The sequence below is a fragment of the Myotis lucifugus genome, unplaced genomic scaffold (assembly GCF_000147115.1).
Source record: "Myotis lucifugus unplaced genomic scaffold, Myoluc2.0 scaffold_653, whole genome shotgun sequence".
Lineage (NCBI taxonomy): Eukaryota > Metazoa > Chordata > Mammalia > Chiroptera > Vespertilionidae > Myotis > Myotis lucifugus.
Genome location: NW_005871701.1, coordinates 126,087 through 149,481, shown reverse-complemented (window position 1 = coordinate 149,481; position 23,395 = coordinate 126,087). Strand labels below are relative to the sequence as shown.

Sequence of the window (23,395 nt, the reverse complement as noted above, 5' to 3'; positions counted from 1 at the left end):
CCCTCTCCCCCACTTCCTGCCCAGCTTTCAACTCGCGATCCGCGGCTCGGCTAGGACTTTGTAAACACACCGCGCCTGCGGGGGCGGAGACTCATTTTATTTGGGCTCCGGAGCGAGTGGTTCTCGCCCCTCCCCGCGGCTGAAGGCTGCGACCCCACCCCTCAACTCCCCAAGACTGAAGCCGGAGGCTGCGGGAGAGTGCCTTCGTCCACAATAGATGCTCCGGGGGGCTCACCTGCCAAGGAGGTAGGCTTGAAGGCTGGAGAAGCCAAGATAAGGGGGGTTCAGCACCCCCCCTTTGCTGGGACCTCCAAGCTCAGGCTGGACTCCCGGAGCCGGGGGTGGGAGGTGGGTGGGTTGAGGAGGTCACCGTGCTCTCGTCACCTCCTGGTTGTCCCCCAGAGCTCGGCTCACTTTCTTAGTGGAGGGCAGAGAAGCCCCACCAACACCCCCCCCCCCCCCAGTGCGCTGTCTGTCCACACAGCCCCCTTCCACGCTGATCTGGAAGCCCAGTGGGCTGTTGTTCTTCATAATCAGAGATAGAGGTGGGAGGCGAGTAGGAGGGCAGAACCAGTGTGGGCAGAGCCTCGGGGTCCTCCTGCCAGCCAGGGCTGAGGGAGGAAGCCAGAGGACAGGACTGGGAGGTAGAACCCTCAGTGCTCATCCTCTAGCGTCTGATGGGTACACAAACCACGGCCTCGGCCTCTTCTGTGTCAAGAGGAATAACTGAAGAGAGCGGTTGGTGTTTCTAAGGGAACATTAATGTATTCGTTTCCAAACATTGGTTGAGCACCTACTATGTGTCTGGGATTGTATTGGATGCTGAGAGTACAAGGGTGTTACTCACCTACAGTTAGTGTGGGTCATGAACTACAGCGATGAGGCATCAAGCTGGGTGGCTGGGAAGGCTTCAGAGAGAAGAGGACATTCTAATGGGTTCTGAGAGAAGAAATAGAGCCTCTGGGGCACTTATTCATTCTAGAGTTGTACTGAACTCTGATTGTGGTGTTGTGCATTGGGATAATGGGGACCCAGATTTAACCCCCTATCTAGGTGTGCAAAAGAGGTGGTTATAAACAGGATGAATTCAGGGAGAGGGCTGGTCCCCCCAAACCCAGAGCTTCTTAGCTACGCACAGCTGGGAGGGTTCACCTGGGGGTGATGTGACAATCCATACAATCTTGGGGCATCCATTCCTCAGCCCTGGACTCTAGGACTGTTTCCTTTAACAAATCCTTGCTTTATGCCCCTCACCCCAATTCTCTTTGAGTGAAGAGAACCGGCTCTCCCGTGGCATTTCTGCTCCTTCAATTCCCAGGCTCCTTTGGGAGATGACTGACAATTTCCAAATCCATTCAACACTTGTCTGCTGTGGCCCTACTCTGTCTGTTAGGCTGGATGTTGAGGACTTAGTGACAAACAAGTCAGAGCGTCCACCCTCCTGGCCTTTAGAATCAAAAGCATCTCTGAGACTTCCAGCTGGATCCCAGTCTGAGCCCAGTCCTTGAGACCACGACCTCCATGGTCCCAAACACCTTCTCTCTCCTGTTTTCCTTCCCCCAAGGGCTCAGAATACTAGCTCACACTTACATAGCTCTGTCAGGTACTCTTCTAAATGTCTTAGGTGTAACGCCTTATGTAATTCTCCAAACAGTCCTATGAGGTAAGTACTTGGAGGAGACTCAGGCAAAGAGGAAAGAAGTAATATTCCTAAAGAGGACCCCAGAAGGAAATGGCAGGGCTGGGATTTAAACCTAGGTCCTTTGACTGGGAAGGCCCTGTTCCTAACCAGTAGGCAAACCTGCCTCCTTGACTGACCACAGAGTGTGTGGAGCCAGGGGCCTAGGAGTGTCCAGAAGGGACTCCATGGCCCTGTACCGTGGGTGATACCGAGGAGAGTAATCTCTTAGCTGAGCATGTGTGCTGATACCTTTACAGGGAGCCCCAGCAGGTCTAGAGTAGGGTTGGTAGGGTTGGGGTGACTGCACAGAGCTGGCATCCTGCATCCTGTTCTAATGGCCGTGTGTGTGTGTGTGTGTGTGTGTGTGTGTGTGTGTGTGTGTTCCCTCAGCCTTAGTCACCAAGAGGAACAGACCAGGGTTTGATGTAAGAAATAACTCAATATGGATGTGATGAGCCAGAATCTGGGAGGTGGGAAACCAAGACATCTCTTTTGTTGGGAATCTTTAAGAATAGCAGAGAGCCCTAGCTGGTTTGGCTCAGTGGATAGAGCGTTGGCCTGCGGACTGAAGAGTTCCGGGTTCGATTCCAGTCAAGGGCACATGCCCAGGTTGTGGGCTTGATCCCCAGTAGGGGGCATGCAGGAGGCAGCCCATCAATGATTCTCTCTCATCATGGATGTTTCTAGCTCTCTCTCCCTCTCCCTTCCTCTCTGAAATCAATAAAAAATATATTTTAGCCCTGACCGGTTTGGCTCAGTGGCTAGAGCATCAGCCTGCGGACTGAAGGGTCCCAGGTTCGGTTCCGGTCAAGGGCATGTGCCTTGGTTGCGGGCATATCCCCAGTGGGGAGTGTGCAGGAGGCAGCTGATCGATGTTTCTGGCTCTCTATCCCTGTCCCTTCCTCTCTGTAAAAAATCAATAAAAATATATTTAAAAAAATATATATATTTTTAAAAAAAGAAAGAATAGCAGAGACCCTCACATTCTAGATTCCAGAAGGAACACCCTTCTTGGTAGCTGACTAAGGAAGCTGGTCAAGGAGTGGAAGCAGTCTTTTTTTTAAAAAAATATATTTTATTTATTTTTTACAGAGAGGAAGGGAGAGGGATAGAGAGTTAGAAACATCCATGAGAGAGAAACATCCATCAGCTGCTTCCTGCACACCCCCTACTGGGGATGTGCCTGCAACCAAGGTACATGCCCTTGACCAGAATCGAACCTGGGACTCTTCAGTCCACAGGCGGACGCTCTAGCCACTGAGCCAAACTGGTCAGGGCATGGAAGCAGTCTTAGGATGCTCACCTCCTCCCCACAGCTGCTGCATCCCAAAGCTGCCTCGGTGGATCTGACCCCACACTTCTAGGCTGGCTGGGACAGTGGCCCTTATAAAAATGAGGCCACAGGACAGCGGTTCCATGGATTCCAGTCATTTTCCCATTACCTTTCTGAAACTAGGTTTCTCACAAGAGCCCTCTGCACAGATCTGGGGACGCCCAGAGGCTATGTTCTCTGCCTGTAGTCAGTCTACACCCCCATGTATCTTTGAGAGAGCAGTGTGTGTTGGGGGATGGTAACAGGTAAGGTGTGTGTTGGGGGATGGTAACAGGTAAGGAGAATGTGGACTTTCAGAACTGTGCCGGCCTCCAGGCTGCTCTTCTACCACTCATACCCCCCTTCCTCCTCCTCATAGGCGAGTGCAGGGGAACCTTCGGGTGCCCCAGCCCCCTGCGCCAGGCACACTTCTGACTGGGGAGAGAGAACAGGTTGTACTCTTTAGAAACCACAAGAGGAAGTTTAGGGAGGGCTGGGGTGGGGAAAGTTCTGGGGCCCCTGCCAAGTTTCCCTTTCAATGCCCAGCGGGTAGATGTGTTTATTTTGGTGTGTTTCTCTTGCCCTCAAAGACATTTAACTTTTAAACCGTCTGAGTTTTAAAGAGCTGTCGAGGCCTGCCCCATTTCCGCAGGAGGGTGTGGCCAGAGACAGGCTGGAAATGGTATCTGAACGAGGTAACCTTTGGGGGGGGGGGGGGCTTTCGCCTGGGATTCATGCTGCTGGAGAAGGGCTGCCTAACTCCAGAAAGTCTCCTCTTCTCCTTCTGCCCTTTCACCTTCCTCTTCCCCAAGCACTCCCTGCAGCCCTGCATTCCTCAGAGGACTGTGGTTAGGAGGCCACCTAGGAGCCGGGTGATGGCGCCAGAAGCTGTCCGAAATCTTTTGCCTGCCTAATCTCACTCACCACATCTTCAGGTTGTAAATACCCCTACTCCCAATTTACAGATGGGGAAACAGGCTCAGAAAGGCTAGGAAACTGGCCCGAGGGTCCCCCAGCTAGTAGGGGCAGAGGTCTGATGTGAGCAGTGGCCTCTGATTTCAAAGCCTGGGCTCTCGATGTCTCATTTAACCCCCACACAGAGCATCCGCTTCCCCAACATATCACTCCCTGAACAGCAGGGAAGCTGAAACCCAAAGATGTGTTTGAAAACGATGCTGATAGTGTGGGGAGAGGATGGCTTGGGTACAGAATTGGAAGAAATTCCTTGGCAGTTAGTATATTAAAGAACAACAACCGAGCGAAAAAAAGAAGACATAGTGGGTGAAAGGTTGAAGTCACACTCTGAAGGCCGAGCCCAATGGGGAGAATGCTTAGGAGGGATAGTATAGCTGTGTCCAAATATTGGAAATGTTGCCTGTGGAAGCCCCCAGGTAGGGGAACCAAAGGAGGCAGATTTCTAAAAAGCATAAGAACTTTCTAACAGATAATTGCCTAATTCCGTCCCGAAGAAGTCAGTCCCTCCTGTAGGAGAGTCTAGAGCACATGCTTTGGAGGGGCTTCTGCCGCAGAGGAGACCCTAAAAGTCCTTCCACCTCTAAACCTCCCGCATCATCCCTTCCCTGTCATCCTTCTCTCCTCCACGCTCCCTGGCCCTTGGTATCTCATCCGTCCACCAGGTGGGGCTGTTGCCCAATGTGTCGCTCCAGAGGCAGCTGGACTGGGTGAAGAGCGCCACCTGGTCCTTCAACCGCCATCTGGCTGGGTGGGGCCTCTCCGCCACCCCATCCCCAGCTATCTACATACCAAGGCACAGACTTTTGACCCATAAATACCTCTTAGGTCTCCTCTGGGCTCAGGCTAGACCGGGCAGGCCTCTGCCCTTAGGGTAGGCTCTCTTCCCCAGGTTACGGATTCCCTCCCTCCGACACTTTCTCTTTCCCCTCCTTGACCTTCTTTTGCCCTTGAACCAGAAAAATCCATATGTGGGTGCAACAGGCAAGGCCAGCAGCCCTCATGGGCATGGCAGGGTACCTAGTGTGGCATGGCTTTTCGGACCCTTCAAAGGCATGACGCCCGTGTTATCTCCTTTAAGGGGCCTCAAAAGCCATACCTCTCTGAAACTATTTGTCCTCAGTGGTCTGACCAGTTCTCCTACCCTGGTAGAAATTCCCCCTGGACAGCCACGCCTAAGTGGGGGCGGGGGGGGGGGGGTAGGAAGGAGGGGGAGGAGAGGTGTTGCTTGGTGCCTGTTTGTTGACTCAGATCTGCTTGTTGCTACCCAGACCCTTAGGAAGGCACGGAGCCCCTGGGGCCCCAGGGACCCAGCAGGCAGAGCCCAGGGTGAGCAGGGGATAGAGTGCATTTGTAAGCCCTGAGGCCACAGGACAACGTGGAGGGCAGGGCCAGAGAAAGAGGCCATAACTAGTAGTTCCAAGCATGTAGTGACTCATGTACTCTCCCCAACAACCTTGTGAGGCAGGACACCCATTTTATAGATGAGCAAATGAAGGGTTAAGCAGCACTGAGGGTTAAGCAGCTCGCTTGCATTTACATAACTGGTCAGTGGCTGAGCTGGAAGTCTGACTCGGCCATTTGACTATAAAGTTTGTGCACATAACCGCTAATCTGTGCTTTTGCTCATGAATTGGTCAAGGGCGGCTGTACTCAGAGAAACTACCCTGATTTGAGTCCTAGCTACTTCCCTGAGTTTCTCATCTTTATTTTTTATTTTTATATTCTATTGATTTTTTACAGAGAGGAAGGGAGAGGGATAGAGAGTTAAAAACATCAATGAGAGAGAAACATCGTCCAGCTGCCTCCTGCACACTCCCCACTGGGGATGTGCCCGCAACCAAGGTACATGCCCTTGACCGGAATCGAACCTGGGACCTTTCAGTCTGCAGGCTGATGCTCTATCCACTGAGCCAAACCAGTTAGGGCAAGTTTCTCATCTTTAAAGTGGGCATAATATAGCCCTTACCTCACTGGGTTATTATAAGGATTAACAATTATAATGATTATATTTTATTTTTCAACTACAGTTGATATACAATATTATATTAGTTTCAAGTGTATAACATAGAGATTAGACATTTATATAACTTACAGATAAGTTAGACTATCACCCTGGTAAGTTTAGTATCCATCTGACACCATATGTAGCTATTACAGTATTATTGACTATATTCCCTGTGCTGTACTTTACATCCCAGTGACTGTTTTTCATATCTGGTAGTTTGTACATCTTAATTCCTTTCCCTTTTTCACTCACCCCACACCCCCTTTCCAATTGGCAACCATCAATTTGTTCTCTGTATCTATAAGCTTGTTTCTGTATTATTTTGTTTTTTAGATTCTACATATAAGTGAGTCATATGATATATTGTCTTTCTCTGTTATTTAGCACAATACCCTCTAGATCCATCCATACTGTTGCAAATGGCAAGATTTCATTCCTATTTATGGGTGAGTCATATTCAACAATAGCTAATGTTCATTGCATACTCCCATGACAAGTGTGAGCTTTTTGTGTCCTCAAAACAGGTCTATGAGAGAGGCACTATTTAAAATATATATATACTAGAGGCCCCGTGCACAAAATTCGTGCACTGATAGGGTCCCTAGTGGCTGCTGACTGCTGGCCAAGGCCTTCCTTCCTTCCGCACCACCCCTGGTGGTCAGTGCACGTCATAGTAAGCCATCGAACTCCTGGTTGGTCGAACTCCCCAGGGGACATTTTGCATATTAGGTTTTTATATATATAGATATTTTGATTGATTTCAGAGAGGAAGGGAGAGGGGGAGAGAGAGAGAGAAACATCAGTGATGATAGAGTATCATTGATCAGCTGCCTCCTGCATGCCCCACACTGAGATCGAGCCCGCAACCTGGGCATGTGCCCTGACCTAGAAGCGAACTGGCGACCTCCTGGTTTATGGGTCGATGTTCAACCACTGATCCACACCGGCTGGGCAGGAGGCACTATTATACCTTTATAGACAAGGAAAATGAGGCACAGAATGGTTTCACGGAGTCAGAGGCCAAGGCTTCAGAACCCTCATGCTGCACTCGGCTCACGAGACAACACACACAGCCTGCTGCGTGCCAAGGAGGTCATAAGCCCTTAGAAGTGATGGCCTCGGTCATCATCGTATCATCGTCACCTCCTAGCCTGAGCTCCTTGGGGTGGACGGGGCTACCCCCAAACCAAGAGACAGCTCTGTGTTCTTTCCTCGCCATCCCACCCATGACTTCATTTCACCCTTTTTCCTAAAATAAAAATCAGCCCACAAGTTCTGGCCTGTGGTCAGATAATTGGACAGAATGCTTGAAGTTGGGGCCGTCCCAGAAACTCCCAGTTCTGGCCCCAGCGTTGTCTGCTCCAGCTTACCCTCCCTCCGGTTCTCCCTTCTCTTCCCTCCAGGCCGGTCCTTCTGCCCCCTCCCTGGGGCCCCCCGAGTTCTGGGAAAGGAAGCCGAAGCAGGGCCTCAGACAGATGCAGCTCCAGCTTGGGCCCCAGCTGGAGGTGTTGGAGGCAGAGGGAGGAGGAGAGGACTGGCCAGGGGAGGAGAGGGAGGATGGGACACAGAGGGCCCCCGGGCTGCCTGTCCCCATGGAAGCATCTGTCCCTTCTTCATAGACCCTTTCCTAAGCTCCCACTTATTCAGCTCACTCTGCTGGGTGCTCTGGTGAGAATCCGCTCTGAGTAAGACCCGGGGGGGGGGGGCGCGTTTAATTCCTCTCTGGCAAGTGGACATTGCAAGCCGTCCTTGGATTATGGAGGAGAGGAGGGCTGTCCCTCCCAACACGAGGCCCCTGAGAGTCAAGGCTGCTTTTTCCTTTCCTTCCAGGCCCTTCCCTTCTCCCTGAGCAGTATCTGTTACAGAACCACAAGCTGGGAGAGTGTTCAGATGTGGAGTCTATTCTCATCACAGTGGGAGAGGATCTTGGGGTTACAGACTCTCGGATGGCCTGGGTGGCTGAGCACAGGCCGAGCCTCCCTGGCCCCGTCTTTTTTCCTTCCAGTCAGCTAGTGCCTGCTGGTCCTTGGGGCAGCCTCCATCTGTTCTTGGAATGGACTTGACTTCCACCTCGAAGGCCGGGCTGTTTTACTTTCAGGTCTCTTGGTCTCCAAGGAAACGGAGTCTTTCCCTGCTCGGGCCCAGCCTCTTGAGTTCTAACCCAAACCTCCCCGTACGACCGCTAGGCGTGAGCTTGGTGCCTCCTGGGTGGTCCTCAGAAAGTCTTGCTTCTCCCGGCTCCTTCCAGGCCTTCCCTCTGACACAGTTTCTGGGAGTCCTTTTTGGTATGCGTTGTAGGAATCGATGATGTGGATTTCTCTAATCCTCATTTCTTCCTGGCCCATGGCAGGGAAGATGTTGGGGATAATAATAGCGTATCTTCGCACAATACTTCCCCATGCCAGGGCCTGTCGTGAGTGCCTATATGTACTGTACGCCATTTGTAAAGAAGTGAGTTTATAATAAATATGACATTTATTAACTCATTCCTCACTTATTCCTCATAAGAATCCCATGTGGTTTCCTTAGTTTACAGATGAAGAACTGAGGCCCAAAGGTTAAGGAACTTAACAGCTAGCCAGCCTGGAGAGCCTGGTGGCTGAATGAACTCTGACCTGCCTTTTCATGCACATGGTGTCTGCGTGTGTCTGTGCACGCGTGTGTGTGTCCACCCACCAGGGGGAGTGTGAGACGACAAGTTTTAAGACCACGTCAGGATAGGTAGAGCAGGCTGGGAGGCCTCTGTGTGTGATGGTGGGTCTGTGTATGACAGTGATGGCGAACCTATGACACGCGTGTCAGAGGCGACACGTGAACTCATTTTTTTGGTTGATTTTTCTTTGTTAAATGGCATTTAAATATATAAGATAAATATCAAAAATATAAGTCTTTGTTTTACTATGGTTGCAAATATCAAAAAATTTCTATATGTGACACGGCACCAGAGTTAAGTTAGGGTTTCTCAAAATGCTGACACGCCGAGCTCAAAAGGCTCGCCATCACTGGTGTATGACCCGCATGTCTGTGTGGAGGTGAGATGTGGTGGGTCAGGTCCCCCAGGCAAGCCCAGAGCCTCGCCCGTCCCTCTGTGCTCCTGGCCAGAGCTTCAGGGTTGTCCACTAAGCAAAGCAAGATGGAAGGGAAGGAGCAAGGACGGCCCAGCCCTGCCCCTGCCGGCAGGTCAGGTGTCCCACAGGACCCAGGAAACGGGAGTGGGTGGTGGCGATGTGAGCTCTGCTAGGTGGGGCTGGGGCCCTAACCCATCTGAGGAGCCCTGGATGAATCAGCCCGACCACAGCCGCCCCAACGGCAGTGATGGTGAAAACAAGCTCTTCGTCCAGCTCCCCCTCCAACACGCATGTTCCTTTCCTTTCGCTCCCCAGACTCAGGCTTTGGCAGGGTGTGGCACCCGGGCAGTGGCTGAGGGGAAACACCTCTGGAGTTGGTGGTTAAGCTGGGTCCTCATGCTAGAACTGCAACCTTGATCTTCAGGATACTCCACCCAGCAATGGGCAGTAGCCCTGGCCCGGGGTGGATGTCACATACTCTGTCCAGAAGATGGGATTGCATATGTCCAGGGCTCCTGGGCTCACCCACCTGGCATTTCCCTCCAATAATACCTGTAGGTCTCAGGATCGTCCAGTCTTGTACAGTAGAGCCACATTTTATACTGTAGGGTTCAAAGTCAGTGTAAAAGCAAAACACATAAAGGTTACCATTAAAGTACCTTTAAGCTGCTCCTAAAACACAGTGCACCTACTCTGTGCATTCTCTCCTGTCCCTCAGCATCTCTAGCATAGCCAGATCTCATTGGAACACATGGCTGAGTCTTTGGTGGAACTAAATTATGTTGAGCTTGGGGTAAGGGACCACAGTGTATAAACAATACGTAGGTTTCTGTGGTTGGCTGCTGTCTTCTCCGGTAGATACCCTTGAATTCGTGGTAGTTAATGTGCACATTTAGGAATTCAGTAAGTACTTGCTTATGGGCTCCCTGAGCCACAAGAAAGGGCGGAGTGACAGTGCTGTGGGAATCTGGAGGAAGGAGCAGTTGCTTTTGGGTGGGTTAACCAGGAATTTCTTTCTCAGAGGTACCCTGTGAGAAAACAGGAGGCGTGGGCTTGATGAGAAATTCAGTTTTAAATGGTGGTTGCTTTGGTATGTTTTTACTTTTCTGAATATGTGAGTTTTTTACTGAAAAGCCATACTGTAGAAATCATTATTTTCTATTCTTATTTCTATGGCAATCATTAGGCCAACTTATTCTTTATTATGACTGATTCTTTCTAAAATAATTAGCGGCTTTTTCTAAAATCATTATTGTTTCTGTAACAATAATTGTTCTTAATGTGACCACTTCTTGTTTCTTTTTTTTCTTTCTTTTTTTAAAAAATATATTTTATTGATTTTTCACAGAGAGGAAGGGAGAAGGATAGAAAGCCGTAAACATCGATGAGAGAGAAACATCGATCAGCTGCCTCCCGCACACCCCCACTGGGGATGTGCCCACAACCAAGGCACATGCCCTTAGCCGGAATCGAACCTGGGACCTTTCAGTCCGCAGGCCGACGCTCCATCTACTGAGCCAAACCGGTCAGGGCACTTCTTGTTTCTTTAATGCTTTAAAAACTCCAGCAGCACACTGGCGCCGGAATGTAAGACATGATTCAAGGTGAAAATGTTGAGAGGGTGGGTGCGTGTCAGAGCCCCTGAGTCTGCTTAAACCAATGTGTTCAATCTAAGGCAGTAGTCATCAAACTTAATGGTCTCAGAAACACGTTACATCCTTAAAAATGTTATTATTGAGGATCCCAGAGAGCTTTTGCTTTGCAGGTTGTAGCTGTTGACATTTAATTTCTATTAAAAATTTTAAAATGAGAAGTTTAAAAAATATTGGTTAATTCCTTTAAAGTAACAAGAAGAAACTCATTTCCTGTTAACATAGCATCGTGTTTTTTTCAGATGATCATATTCTTTATAAAGTTATAACGATATGTCCCAAAGTGAAAGAAATTAATGAGAAGTGTAGCCTTGTTTTACATTTTTGCAAATCTCTTTAATGTGTGGCTTAACGGGAGACAGCTGGATTACCAGTTCTGCTTCTCCTCCAGTCTGTCCTGGTGTGTTGTTTTAGTCGATGTATATGAAGACAGATATGCAGTTGGGAAGGAAGAACCTTGCCAACTGTTTTAGAGGGTAGTGGCCTAGAGGGACATTTAGCTGGAAAGAAATTGTTGGACGATGGTGAAGAAGCTGAATCAACAGTATTGGATTGGGGAGCTTGGACTTTATTTAGTAGGTAATGGGGAGCCATTGAAGGCTTTGGAGAAAGGAAGTGACATGAGAACTGTTTTAAGATGATTTCTAGAGCATTAGTAGAAAAATAGAATTGGCTAGAGCCGTGGTCCGCAAACTGCGGCTCGTGAGCCACATGCGGCTCTTTGGCCCCTTGAGTGTGGCTCTTCCTAAGCCTTAGGAGTACCCTAATTAAGTTAATAACAATGTACCTACCTATATAGTTTAAGTTTAAAAAATTTGGCTCTCAAAAGAAATTTCAATTGTTGTACTGTTGATATTGGCTCTATTGACTAATGAGTTTGCCGACCACCGCTAGAGCATCTACACCAGTGGTTCCCAATCTTTTTTGGCCATGCCCCACCTAAGCATCTCTAAAATGCTCCCCCCCCCATGACATATACTTCTTATTATTCAAAAAGTGAACTCCTATTCATGTGGAGGAAGCCTAAAAGGCCATTAACTTGGTCTAAACAAGCTTCCAAAGAACATGGCATCCATGAAAGAGAAAAATAAAAGAACCAAGGACATTTGAAGTACTGAGGAAGAAATCACTAAGAAATTGTTAAAAAAAAATAATATGAAGTGATATGAAAAAATAGCAAATAAAGTTTCAAAACATATAATAGAGAACTCAAATGCATAAATATGTCACAATATATGTTTATATACTGTATATGAGGCCACTAGAACCATAAGAAATGCAAAAAATTCACTGTTAACTCAATACTTAAATTGCCTCCCTTAAAAATCAAACTGCCCCCCTGTGGGGCGTGTGCCCCACGTTGGGAACCACTGTCTACACAACTATAAAAAGGACCGAAACTAGGGTGATACCAGTAGAAATGGAAATGAGGGGTGATTTGGCAAAATATTTTGAAGGTAGAAAGCAACAGAACTTAGTAATGATTTGGTAGGAAGGTATGAAGAAGCATCTGCTCTGTGAAATTGCTCTTCCCTCCCTCTGTTAGGCACCATGCATTCTTCATAGATGAAGTATGTGGCCACATGTTGTAGTTGGCTGCTTGCATGTCTTCTCTCCTACTGGGCGACAGTGGGTGCTCAGTAAATGAATGAATGCCGGTAATCAAGAATTACGACCCCAGGATATTTCAGCCTGCGTAGCTGGTAGAATATTGGCGCCATTAACAGGAATTCAAAGACCAGGAGGAAAAGATACCCGTTATCATTAAGTATCATTAAATAAAGGATAGGAGGAGATGTCAAACTGTGAATGAGGAGAAAATAGTGGGTGGACCTTGAAATATACTGTTCTCTTGGCAAGGAATTACATTTTTCTAGATGCTAAAGATTTGGGCAGAAATATGAAAAACATCTAGGAGGGATCAGAGATTATCTGCTCTTTATTCCCAAGTAACTCAAGTTCAATTAGGGCTGTTTTTCCAAACTAGAAATGTTATTTTATTTTAACCCATTTTATACACACACACACACACACACACCAGAGGCCCGATGCATGAAATTCATGCACGGATGGGATCCCTAGGCCTGGCTGGTGATCAGGGTCGACCAGGGCCCAAAGGCCCTGGCAGGGTCGGGAGAGGAGGCGATGGTTGCAGGGCCGGGTGTGGAAGGAACGGATGCCAAGTGCCAAGTGCCAATGCCGCCCTCGGTGCCCCACCGCCATGCAGTTCCCCGCCTCCCCCTCTCCTCCTTTCCTCATTGCCACTACCGCCACCACCGGGGCCTGCTGGCCAGGGGAGGGACCACAGGAGGTTTGCCGGCTGGGGGGAGGGGCTGCAGGAGGTTGACCACCAGCCCTGAGGAAGGAGCCAGCCCTCGGCCCCCCTGGGAAAGGGGCCACGTTCTCTGCCACCCACCCCCGGTTCCCCAGCCCAGCCCAGGGCCAGAAGGCCCTGGCGGGGTTGGGAGAGGAGGCGACAGTCGCTGGGCCAGGCACAGAATCGGGGCCTGCCGGCCGGGGGGGTAGGGGGTAGGGGGAGGGAGGAACTGCAGGAGGTTGGCCAGCCAGGGGAGGTTGGCTATGGGAGCACACTGATCACCAGGGGGCAACTCCTGCATTGAGCGTCTGTCACCTGGTGGTCAATGTGCATGATAGTGACCGGTTGTTCTGGTTGTTCGGTCGTAACAGTCATTTAGGCTTTTATATATATAGGTGTGTATGTGTGTGTGTGTGTGTGTGTATCCTATATATTGAAGAGCTAATATGCTAATTAGACCAAACAGTGGACGACTGTCCGGACATCCTTCCAGACAACTGTCCGGACAACCTTCCGGACGAAGCCAGGGCTGTGAGGGCCGGCCAAGGCAGCCAAGGCTGCAAGGGGCTGTGAGGGCTGGCCAGGGCTGCGAGGGCCGAGCCTCTTACATGAATATCGTGCATCGGGCCTCTAGTATAGATAAAAAACAAGTTTCACTAAACAGAGCTTACCCTTAGTCCAGATGATGTACTTTGATATTTTCTTTTTTTATCGTGTTGTTTCTTTTTTTAAAAATGGTGGTCATGATGAGCTTCATGACCCAGTAGAGTGTTCTGACTTGCAATTTGGAAAACACTGAATTGGAGAGGTTTCAGTCTTCTCTAGCAACAGAATGGATTGTCCAGGGAATTTATTGGAAGAAGGTTGGGAGCTCATAGACTCACCAGAAAGGCTACGAAACCAGGTTTGGAAATGGGCGGAAACTAACAAAGTGCTCGAGGGCTGGGCAGAGGGACCTGTAGGAGATGAGGAGATGACAGTAGCTGACCCGCTGCCCGTATCTGGCCAGGCATGATAGGAATGGAGGGACCGGCCTCTCCAGTTTTTATAATGCAGGTCAGACAGGCTGGCTCCTGGATTTGCACTAGAGGAGAGGGAATCCCTGAAAGGAAGTAGCAGTGTCATTGGAAAGGGAATTGGTGCTCAGCATTGAAAAGAGAATAGTCTTCAAAAGGTAGGAGCCATAACGTAGGCACACAAAAGGCTACCTACCAGTGAATGGTGTCCTTACACCAGAGTGGGTCTCAGTGGCCCTGCTGGTGGCTTTGTCGTGTGGTGAATTCTCTGTTCAGAAATCAGGTTGCCTGTAGGCATCAAAATCAAATGCCTCTAAAACATCCCGACCCTCTGCCTTGGTAATGCTACTTTCCAGGCTCAATCCTACTTTAAATAATTCTGAATGCAGAAAAGACTTTGTCCAATGATTTTCATCAAAGTGTTATGTACAGTGACAAAAACTTGGAACAACTGAAATGCCTCACAGTAGAGCATGGTCAGGCAAAGTATAGTACAGTTGACTCTTGAACAACACAGGGGTTCCGAGCACTGACCCCTCACACAGTCAAAAACCCATGTACAACTTTTGACTCCCCCAAAACGTAAACTACTAATAGCCTACTGCTGACCAGAAGCCTTACCAATGACGAACAGTCAGTTGACACACATTTTTATGTTACAAGCATTATGTACTATATCCTTACAACAAGGGAAGCTAGAGAAAAGAAAACGTTATTAAGAAAATCGTAAGGAAGAGAAAATACATGTACAGTATTTATTGAAAAATATCTGCGTATAAATATAAATGGACCCATGTTGTTCAAGGATTAACTCTATATCAAATGAAATATTAGATAGCTATTAAGAATGTCAGCTGCAAAAAATGTGATGTCACAAAAATTATTTCTATGGTAACATTAAGGAAAAAATTAGAATACAAAATTATACGTACAATGTATTTACAACTATATATTCACACACACACACACACACACACACACACACACACAAATAGAGAAAAGACTGGAAGAAAACATACCAAAAATATTATCAGTGGTTGTTTTAGGGGGCAGTGAAACTATGGGTGAATTTTTTTCTACCTTTTTCCCCTTTTTCTACATGTTCGGTTCTGCAAAAACATGAAAAATGCAAAACCAGTCATGAGTTGTATTTCCATAAGTGAATAGGAAATCATCTTATCATTTCCATAGCATCTCACTGGAGACAGTAAGTGCTAAGTATACTGTGTGACCACCTAGAAGAGAACCTGGTGTGGCCTGGGAGGTGGCGGCTGTCTGTGTCCCGAGTTCCCAATAAGCCAGGATTATGTGCCGGCCCTTTAAGTCCTGTGGCACCAATAAAACTGAAATGCAGGCAACTCTTGGGGTGACCAGCTCAGGTTATCATGGCGGTTGAGGGTGGGTCTTGACATTAGATGACTCACTTTGAAGACCTCGTTACCCGTGGGTGGGCACAGGGTGCGTCTGAAGTGTGGGCAGGCATTTCTGTGAGGGGCCTGCTTTCTTCTTGTCCCTTTCAGCAGCGGGTAACTAAGGTGGTGAGAGCAGGGAGCAGGATTGTATCCAGTATCTGCCTTCCCCAGCCCAGCAACAGAGAAGGAGGTGGAGTCTGGATTGAGCCCCAAGATAAGGAATATGCAGCAGCTGACAGGGGAGATCAAAATAAACAGCTGTGCCCCCAGGAGAATGAACTCCACATTCCATTCTCTGATCCCACCCCCAAGCGCCTTCCCCTGCCCCACCCCCATCCGTGCACACTCAGCATCCCCATGAGCTAGAAGGGCCTCCGCTGGGCCTTGGCTTAGCTCCCTGAGAACCTTCCCACACCCACCCCCTTCCTCAGCCAGAGGCTCTGGGGCCGCTCTCCAGCTGTCTGGAAGGGAGTGAGTCTTCAGGACAGGTGGCCGGAGGCGGATGGAGAGGCCTCATCCAGGGCTGGGCTCCACCTGTCAGACTGGGCCACCCTCACACTCACACGTGGGCTACTCCAGGGAGGCCCAGGAACAGGAGAGGGCTGGGCTGTGGTGGCAGGTCTGGGGAAGCTGAGGCAGGACCTCGGGCAGCGTGGGGTGGACGGGGCGGAGAGTGTGCCGTGGTCCTGATGGCCGGGTCTGCAAACACCTGGTCGGGCCTCACTGCGGGTGGGCCCTGGCCTCTGGGAACTTGCGGTCCAGCAGGGGAGACAGACAGCAGGTACAAGATGTGTAACACCCGAGGTGGCTTCTGGCCGGTATGAAAGTCATTCCTCATCGTAGTGCCTAGGGGTACCCCCAGCTCTAAGGAACCCCTGCAAGGCTCCATGTCTCCTGAGGGTTCAGGTCACTGTTCCACACACCCTAGACTCCTTTCTAGACATGCTAACCTGGGACTGAAAAGAAGATAGAAGGAGCAGATATTGTCTACCTCCTGGGACTGGGCCAAGCTCTTGGGCCACCCCTTCTTCTCTGTCACCCCCATTCTAGTTCCAACCTGAACAGTGGGACTCAGCTAGACCTGGGCATTGAGGGGCTTTGGTGCAGCACTGGCTCCCACCGCGTGCTACCACTACCTCCCAAAGCTCTAGGGACTCTGGACATAACTCCTGTACTCCGACCTCGTCCATGGCCCGTGTCCAGGGCACACAGAGGATCAAATCCAGGGGGAGGTGCGTGGGTGTTTGCTCTGATGTACGACGCGGTAGGAGGATGGCTGAGAGAGGAAGGTAGTGGTGCGCTCCCGAGTCTGCCCACCAGCCTGGCTGCCTGTGGGGAGAGCAGCCCCACACATCCCCATTGTCCAGTGAAGGGTGTGTATGGAGGGGCCTCACTGCCCTCTCAGTCCCTGACTGCTGGCAACCTGGCATTACTGTACTTAAATGACTCCCTTGAGGTCCCCATGGTCCTCTGATGTCCCACATCTCCAGCAGCCTGCTGGGCATCTCCTCTCTGACCCCCACCCCCCACTCCCCCAGCAGAGCAGACCCAGCAAATGCATGCTAATAATGGCCAGGACCGACTCATAATGTGCAGAGCCCTTTGTCCAAAAGTTATTAAGAATTTCAGGGTGGTGACAACAGAGCATTAAACCAAGCGGGGCCCTTCTGGGCACGGGTTCTGTGTGACTACACAGGCCGCACGCCCGGGAGGCCAGCCCTGGTGATAGCTGACATTTATCGGACACTTGCCGGACACTGTGCTAGGTGCTCATCATGCATGATCTCATTCCTTCCTCTCAGTAGCCCTATTATCCCTATTGTGTGGATGAGGAAATTGAAGGATTAGACAAACCGCATAACTTCCTGAGGTCACGGCTCTCAAGAGCTAGAGTGGGGGATGGAGCCTGTCTGTCTGCAGAGCCTGGGCTCTTAACACCACCCCCGGCAGCTCCAGCCTGCAGGAGAGAGGTTGCTGGGCAAGGCAGCTGCTTCCCGTCCCCATCTGCGGCCCTATCAGGGGCAGGAAGGAAGATGAGGAAAGAAGCAGCAGCTGACAGTGCAGCAACAATGGTGGCGGCGGTGAGGGTGGCCAACCCCAGCAGAAGTGCCGGGCGGGGACAACGTGAGGTGGCACAGGAATTGTGTGAGCTGGAGGCAGCTGATAGAGACCACAGCAGTGCCCTCCACCCTCTTGCCCAATGTGGGCATCGCTGAGCCCTCTCCTCTCCCTCATATCACCTCCAGCTCGGCCTCTCTCTTCCCCTTCTCCCCAGCTCCCCCTGCCACCCCCTTCCCAGCACCCTCCCCTGGGAGCTCACTCAGGGCTCTCCCCCAGCTGTGTCCTCAGTATTCCCACACATCTCCACAGTAATAGCAGCCACGGTTTAGTGAGCGCCTATTGTGTGCCAGGCACGCTGCTGGGGACTTTACAAGTGTAGAATCTTGAATTTTCTCCACAGACCTGTAAACAATTATTATCCTCATTTTAAAAGGAGGGAACTGAGGCTTGGAGAGGCTAAGAGAGTTCACACACGGCTACTAAGTGTGAAGACACTAGGGCTCCGACCGAAGCCCATGCATTGTCTGCCCCTCCTCACTGCCTTCCCCGTAGGGTGGGGTCGGCCTGACAAGGTGCAGCAGTTCCCTGAGCCTGGGAGAACCTTTCTCACAGGGGAGATAAATCGTTGGAGAAATGGTCAATTTGAGGGAAGAATCAATTGTGTGCTGGGAGGGAGGGAGACTTCACCTCCTCCCTCAGTTCTGCCGTAGCTGGGGTGGGGGTGGGAGGCATCTTACCCACCTGGCAGGCCCTCCTGACACTTGGGAAAGCCGACCTGATGGAGTTAGCTGACAGGGAGGGGGCTGACGGACGGGGGAGGAACAAGGCCTAACTCACACACCTTTTACCTGTTGGCATCTTGGCACCAAAGAATGGACTGTGATAGCCCTGGCCCGGCGGCACAGTTGGTTAGAGCATCGTCCCGTACACCAAAAGGTTGCAGGCTCGATCCCCGGTTGGGGTGCATAAAAAAGGCAAGCAATTGATGTTACTCTATCACACTGATGCCCCCCTCCCCCCTTCCCCCCCCCCCCAGAATAAAAACACATCCTTGGGTGAGGATTTTTTTTTTAAAAGTTAAAAAAGAAGAGATGGTCTGTGATAGGCCTTTGGGGGAGGGTTGGACTTGCTGTAACAGAGCCCCAAACAAAATGGAAAATTTCTCACCTTACAAGTCTGGGGTGGTGGATCTTTCCCCTTGAACGGTGTGGAGGGCCCGCTCCCCACGGTGTGGCTCCTCTGTGCCTTCGGATGCTGAGAAGCTGAGGACAGCACCACGTCTCCTGGACCCGTGACCCTGCCAGTGGGAAAGGAGAAAGGGAGGAGGAGGCACTGCTCTTCCTTTCCAGGATGTGGTCTGAGGATCGCCAGGCCACTTACCCTGTTGGCCGGAAGTTGGTCACATGTCACACTTAGCTGCAAGGGAGTTTGGGGATCACACATACTGGAGTTTCTAGTATGAAGGGGAGTGGATTCTGGGGGCAATGAGCAATCTTTGCCACAGAATCTAGATGGGAAAGGACCATGAGAGCCATGCCACATGGGTGAGGATGGCTTTTGTATGTGGAACCTCCAAGAAGTAAAGTCATCTTTTTTTAAAAAAAAAAGTCTTTATTTTTAAATAAAGAGAGGAAGGGAGAGGGAGAGAGAGAAATATTAATGATGAAAATCACTGATTGGCTGCCTTCTGCAAACCCCCTACTGGGGATCAAGCCGGAACCCCAGGCATGTGCCCTGACCGGGAATCGAATGGTGACCTCCTGGTTCATAGGTCGACACTCAACCGCTGAGCCACACTGACCAGGCGAAGAGACGTCTTCTTAAATAGACTTCTCTCTGGGGGAGGCCCAGGGCAGAGGGGCTGGCACCCCCTTGGCTAATGCCCCATCTCTGGTCAGAGGTGGAGGGTTTGATTCTCCCTCGCCACGACCAGAGCCCCTTGGAGTGCCTTCCGGAGCCCTTGTCCCAGGAGCACTGTACGGTCAGGGTGAGGTTCACTGAAGAGCACCATATGCACCCCTTTGGGAGGCCCTGCTGTTCTCAGAGCGGGGAGAGGCAGACACACTTCAGCGAGGCGGTTGAGAGGATCAAATGTAATCATCTGCGGCATCAAGAGGTGGAGACGCTGAGAGGGTGAGCGGCAGGTGGAGACCCCAGAGCTCTCAGGGCGTCTCAGGGACTGAAAGGGAGCAGAGGGAAATGGTTTTCCTCTGGCGATGTGAATCTTCAGGTGGCTAGGTGCTGAAGGCAGTCTTCCGGGTCCAGTGCTCGCTCACTAGCTCATTCATTCATTCATCCATCATTCCATTCATCCACCCATCCACCCAGTGTCTGTGTTTTGAGTGCCTGTTATAGATGTGTTCAGTGTGGGCGAAAGAAAAAAACAAGACGGGCACAGTCCCTTACCTCACGGAGCTTGTAAGCCCTGGGTTTTGCCTGCTCCCCATAGAGGGCACACCCGGCCATCGCAGCTCTGAGAGAGCCAGCCTTGTGGCTCAGAGCTCAGAAGGCCCAAAGGGAGTCCATGAGAGCACGTGGCAGGCCCGCACCTTGAACGGGATGCCCGCCATCTTGGGGTGGCCAGGCTCAGTGTGGGCTGGGGTAGCAGGCGGGATGCCCGCCATCTTGGGGTGGCCAGGCTCAGTGTGGGCTGGGGTAGCAGGGGAGTGGGGGTGCCAGCAGGGAGGGGGTGGAGCGCGCTTGGGAGCTGCGGTTTCACTTCTCTCTCATGTACTGGGTGTGGAATCTGCTTTTTCTCAGTTGGTGAGTTTTGTGACTTCTCATCTGCGCCTAGGGGACATGTCCCGTCTCACTGCCCCTCTAACCCGGGCTGTCCCTCCAGGGCTCCAGTGGTGGGATCCCTCCTCCCACTACCCACAGCCCCAACTCACCAACTGCATCTCTTTGCTCCAGGAAGGGGGGTGGTGTGGAAAGTGGAAATCTGTGTGGGGACACTTCCTTTGTGGGGCCTTTGGTTTCTCAGGCTCCTCCCTGGGTCCCTCTTGGCCTTGCACTTCCCCCAGCGAGTCCACAGAGAATGAGGATCCATGGCCCGCCACAGGGGTTGCTGTTTACCTGCTTCCCAGAGGCACCCCTTGCCCCAGTCCTCCCAGAAATATTTAGCAATCTGAGGATTGACTGTGCCAACTCCTGGGCCAGCACCCAGGCCATATCACTGGTTAACTCTCTTGGGTGGTGGGTGAGTTTTGCTGCTCTACCCACACTGGAGAAGGGGAGAAGAAGCCTCGTCCTGCCACCCTCCCCCCTCTCCTACTTCCCCACTGCACATGAGGGCTCCCGGGTGAACCAGATGTACACATGCATCAAGGGAGGTGGGCGACACAAGCAGGCGGCCACCTGTGACTTCTCTGGGCCCAGTGCTGCATCGACACCTGGGGAAGACCCCCTGGCGGTTGTGGGGAGCCTGTTTTGACCTGATCTGTATTTACCCCTGACAAAGGAAGTAAATAAATAGCTCTTGGTGTGGATGTGCGTGTGCCAGACTGTATATGTGCCTGCTGCACACCGTTAAAAACCGTGACCCAGCCCAGAGGAAGTGGTGACAGAGACGATTGTTTGTTTTATTTTCCATTTACCCTTACAACCCTTCTCCACTCCACCCTGCGTCCGTGCCGAGCGGCTTTTCGCCAGCCTGGATCCAGTCGTTTGCTCATTCACTTCTTCGTTCACGCGTTCTGCTGTGTGCCGAACCAACATGGTGCCAGGTGCTGGCGAATGTAAAAGATGCTCTAGAGCAGTGGTTCTCAACCTTCTGGCCCTTTAAATACAGTTCCTCATGTTGTGACCCAACCATAAAGTTATTTTCGTTGCTACTTCATAACTGTCATGTTGCTACTGTTATGAATCGTAATGTAAATATCTGATATGCAGGATGGTCTTGGGCGACCCCTGTGAAAGGGTCGTTCGACCGCCAAAGGGGTCGTGACCCACAGGTTGAGAACCTCTGCTCTAGAAGAAAGTGGGAAGGGGAGAGGGCGCCCTGGCGGTTGGATTCACGTCTCTTGGCCTGCTTACTAGCAAGGTGACCGTGGGCAAGTTGTTTTGTGGATCACAGCGCCCTATCAGCTCACTGTGATAGACGTGTTCAGGATTTAAGTCGGTAGAAGAGTGACTTGCTCATGGCCAGCACTCAGTGTGTGTGACCTTCTTCCTTTAAGGACACACTCCGAACAAAGTTTGCAATGTCGCCTCTGCGCCTCTTCCGCGCTCCTGCTGCTGGCTGCCCACCCCAGACCTCCATGGGCGCCCGCCGGGACTACTGTGCCTTTCTCCGGCAACACTGCTCAGAGGCGTGAGGGGCTGCCCGGGGCCTATAACATCAAATTCGACTTATCGTGGTGCTCTGGTTCTCCTAGCATCTGGGCTCAACCCACCTCTCCACCCCTTTCTAAGCTCATGGGGTTATAAAGGTTGAGCCACAATCAACCTTTACAGCCCCATTCCTGGCAACAAGAGGGCCTGCTCCCTGGGGTGTTCCTGCTTCCATCACTTTCCTCACACTGCCCCCCTTCCTGGGGTGCCCTTTATCCTCCTCCCACCCACCCTCTTTGTCCAAACTTGGCCATTCTTCAAGTTTAAATCCACTTGGTTGTCCCCCCTGACATATCCTGCCTCCTGGGTAGCATGTCCTCCGGGTAGTATATTCTGTGTGGTGTAGCTCATCGCCCTTCCTACACTGTGTCTTAGTTGCCTTCCATCCTTCTTTCATTCATTTAGCCCAGCGGTTCTCAACCTGTGGGTCGCGACCCCTTTGGGGTCGAACGACCCTTTCACAGGGGTCGCCTAAGACCATCGGAAAACACATATATAATTACATATTGTTTTTGTGATTAATCATTATGCTTTAATTATGTTCAATTTGTAACAATGAAATTGGGGGTCACCACAACATGAGGAACTGTATTAAAGGGTCGCGGCATTAGGCAGGTTGAGAACCACTGATTTAGCCCCTCGGAAGAATGACTGTTCTGTGCCTGATGCCTTTGCCCAGTCCTTGTTTCTCCAGTAGTGCCCATCACTGCATATACTGCTATATTCTCTCAGTAAGTGTTGGTCCAATAAATGAGTGAGGGGAAACAGTGAGAACAGAGGCAGCAAGTTTGAGTCTTGGGGTACAGGCTCTCTGTGCTGTGGGCATTCCAGGGCAAGGGAGGGTAGGGAAGGTTGGGGTTGAGGAGGTGCTTCCTGAAGAGCTGAGTGGTCTCGAGGTGAATGGGTAGAGTTGGGAGGGTTGTCGGGGGGAGGTAGCGGTGAGGGCAGGGCACCATGACCACCTTGACTAGAGCCAGGGATTCTTGCTCCAGCCCCTCACCACCACACAGGTGTCCAGATCTGGTGAGGGCACTGTGGATGGCGGCCTGGACCAGGCACCTCTGTGCACAGGGTCCTTCTGAGGCCCTAATCCACACAGTGAAACGGAGGAGGACAGAGCGACGGCCAAGAATCTCCTGCATGTTGGGTCAGACACAGGCAAAGAGCCAGGGTTGGAAAAAAAGTCATGCATTCATTCATTCTCTGATTCATTCAGCCTTTTAAAATAAGATTTTAAAAAATTATAAAATTCAGCCCTAACTGGTTTGGCTCAGTAGATAGAGCATCGGCCTATGGACTCAAGGGTCCCAGGTTCGATTCTGGCCAAGGGCATGTACCTTTGTTGCGGGCACATCCCCAGTGGGGAGTGTGCAGGAGGCAGCTGATCGATGTTTCTCTCTCATCGATGTTTCTAACTGTCTATCTCTCTTCCTTCCTCTCTGTAAAAAATCAATAAAATATAATTTAAAAAATAAAATTTTTTTTATAAAATTCATACTTGCTCATGCCCTAACCGGTTTGGCTCAGTGGATAGAGTGTCGGCCTGCGGACTGAAGGGTCCCAG

General features: G+C 50.8%; 1 protein-coding gene across 2 annotated transcripts in view; it reads left to right on the top strand.

Annotated features, from left to right (window-relative positions):
- The first annotated feature begins 93 nt into the window (after positions 1 to 93).
- The window catches only part of CCND3 (cyclin D3), an 86,090-nt gene continuing 62,788 nt past the window's right edge, over positions 94 to 23,395 (top strand). Inside the window, exon 1 of one of the 2 annotated variants that reach the window (XM_006105245.3) lies at positions 94 to 246. The gene's annotated coding sequence lies outside the window, so the exon portion shown is untranslated. The remainder of the gene's footprint in view (positions 247 to 23,395) is intronic. The other variant, XM_023746307.1, reaches the window with a different exon arrangement.